Raw genomic sequence first — 3258 nt, 5'->3', positions numbered from 1 at the left:
AAATGATGCTCTGATTGTCAATACTGAGAATAAAGTGATCTCAATAAACAACAACAAAGAAAAAAGGAAAAGGGATTCATCAAGAGAAAGCACTGAATCAATTGCAAATGACATTGACAATGAAAATGGAAAAAGAACAAAGAAGGGAGATAAATGCCCAAAAGGAGTAAAAAGATTAAAATACACTCTAAATAAAAAGGTTCCAGAAACAGTATTTGAGATATCTAGCTAATCAGAACAAAGTGAAGTGGAAGAAGAAGAAGAGCAAGTGCAAAGAACAAAGAGAATTAAAGTACCAAATAAGAAATACAGAGCACCTGAATGGGCATATGAGGTGACTACTTCAACAAATGATTGGGAAAAAGAATTTATTGAATTTTGTTCAAAAAGCAGTTACTCATACAAGCCACCCTAGATGAACAGTTTTTCTGGAAAGGGTGCAGAAAAAGAGATAGGAGATTTATGAAAATAAATGAATTCTGAAAAGTTCTGAAGCAAAAGCTGGAGAAGAAGAGCTGAAGGAGAGCTGAAGGTGTGGGGTGCACAGTCCAAAACTAATCTAGCAAAATGTTGTTTATTCATTTTTTATTACATTTTTGAAATATTTTTGACAGATTTTTTTTTTTTTATTAGAATGGATAGAATTAGAACCGAGTCTGGTTAACGAAATCAGGGCATGTTTGGGCAAATATGTCTTAATGTTTGTTTTTCATGTGTAACGTTAACAATGATTGTATGGTTGGTATTAACTTTTATAGTACCACATTTTATGTTTATTAATGTATTGAATGTTACTAATAATAATGAGCACGTAACAATTAATGCTAAACGAGACCTGAAAGAAGATCCAGAGACTAATATTAAGGAATTAACTGGTAGTGTTCTACATTTAAACAAATCAATTAATGATTTTTACTACATTTCTTTACTAAACTCTTATATGAGTATGTGAATACTATGGATGCGAGAGATTGTTATGTGTGTATGCTGTTACCTATGTCTGCATCTGATGGGTTGACATACCATCACCTTCCTCTAACATATGGTATTTCATGTAGTGTACTAACAAGTTTATTTTATGGCAAAGAAATGTTTCAATACTTTTACTCAAATTATGACTTAGTATTTTCAGAAGTTCCTATTAGAAAGAATATGAATATAGTGTATAGTGCTAGGAATGCAGAGTACATGGGAGATTTTTTCCATTCTACTAAAACGATAGACACAGTATATGCACATCGAAATAACCTGACTTGTAAGTTGGATAATGTAGAAATAGAATTCATTAATGCAGTAGAAGATAGACGTAGAAATTTTAAACAAAGAGCTGCAGCGCAGAAAAGTAGAGAACCACCATGGGCACATAAAGAAGGTGAGGCTTATGCTGCAATGACTCTGGATTGGCCTAATAGAGGGAGGCTTTGCTTATTAAGGCAGAAGACTGACTATAATAATCATTTTGTTGCTTCCAGTGAATGTGAACATATTTTCCTTATGACAGGGGGTTTGGGTATTAAGAGGTGGTACTGATCCTGTTCTCCCTGGAGTCTATTGTGTGTGTGGGAAAAATGCCTACTATAGGTTACCACCACATTGGTATGGGTGTTGTTATATGGGTATAGTCTTTCCAAAGATTTACCATATTTGGTGATGAACATGGAACCAATGAAAAAAGACTAACACGGAGTAAAAGGGGTTTGAGTGCTGCAGAAATTGTGGGAGATATTTTTGGAGCATTGATACCTTCAGTTGGGGTGATTCTAAATCCACAAAAGATTAGAAAATTGTCTACAGTGGTTGATTGTTTATCAACAGATACTGCTGGTGGATTTTTAATGATTGATACAGAAATGGTTGCTATGAGAACCATGGTTTTACAAAATAGTCTTGCCCTAGATGTACTATCGGAAAAAGAGGGCGGAGTCTGTAGTAAGCTGAAAATTCAACAATGTTGCACATATATTCCTGATAAAAGTAGAGATCTGGAAGGATATATCAGCAACATTACTCATTTACAGGATGATTTAGTGAAACTGGAGATTGATGGTGCTTGGGAGAAATTTAGTAAGGGTTTATCTTCTATAGGTAATTGGTTTTCAACATTTTCTAACAGCTTATTAGGGAGGATACTAACACCAATAGTTGCTGTTGCTACTGGCATACTAATGGTATTTTTGCTTTATAAATGCTGCAAGAATAAAACAAAAGATGCAAAATGAAGGGCGAGAAAAAGGAAGAGAGAAGAAATGAAATGGAGGATCGAAACGGTGTTTATTATAGTGTCATGAAAGATTCACAGGGTGTTAGATTAAAACAGATGCCATCAATGGACTCTGCATTTTGAAATTATGTTAACAGATTGTAATCTGATAAGGGTTATTGTGATGGTTTAGGATACCATCAGATGAGAGATTGATAGAGCACGATTTTTGTAAATAAGATCTGCTTGATGAAATCCACTACAATGCCTGTTTTTTAATAAATAGCGCAGAACTATTAACGCATAACATGAAAGTGTATAACATGTGAAAATATGCACAAGGCACAACAGTTTGATTTCCTTAGTCAAAATAATGAGAATAATGCTAACTGAATGTTATTCTGTCTTCCTAACTGCAGAAAAATAAACTACAAAAGAAAAAGCTTTATTCTTTGTGAAAGTAGTGTGGGCTTTAGAAATTATTCTCTGTTTTGTTTCCGTGCTCCTGCCCTTCAAATGCTTCCTTAAAGTACAGATATTTAACATGTTTCTAAAAGTCTTTTAGAGTTTTTTCCTGTCTAGGCGAGGGGTGTAGATGACATGAATGTTACTATTTCTAGGTTTAAAATACATTTGTAACCTGGTTCTTTCCTCTTCCTCTCTTGGAAATTATACAATATTTAGACAAAGGATGTTTACCCTATACCCTAATGGCCGTGGGGTTAGCTTTTCAGACTAATTGCACGCAGTGCATTAGTATTTCATTTCTGTAAGTGAACTGTGTTTCGCTGATGTTTTCTCTCTCTCTCACTCCTCTATACCTGATGTTCTGCTGTTTTCATAAATTAACTGTTATGATTATTGTGAATCTAATCGGTATTTTTATGAACCTAATAATAACATTCTAATTTGTATTTGTGCTTGACCATTCATATTATGAAATAAAAGAAAAACGAATTGAAAAGAATAGTGTTTGTCTTTATTACTGAGTTACTGAGTTATTTAGACATGTTTATAATGACCAAAGTTTAGTGCATTGCTTCATTGTAGGTCCTCGT

General features: G+C 33.8%; 1 pseudogene; it reads left to right on the top strand.

Moving 5' to 3' along the window:
• The first annotated feature begins 939 nt into the window (after window positions 1-939).
• LOC146867447 (syncytin-1-like) lies at window positions 940-2219 on the top strand (annotated as a pseudogene).
• The last annotated feature ends 1039 nt before the right edge of the window (window positions 2220-3258 follow it).

The sequence above is a fragment of the Triturus cristatus genome, chromosome 1_2, assembly GCF_964204655.1.
Source record: "Triturus cristatus chromosome 1_2, aTriCri1.1, whole genome shotgun sequence".
Taxonomy (NCBI): Eukaryota; Metazoa; Chordata; class Amphibia; order Caudata; family Salamandridae; genus Triturus; species Triturus cristatus.
Note: the sequence above shows the minus strand (reverse complement) of the source record. Positions and strands in the feature narration are given on the sequence as shown.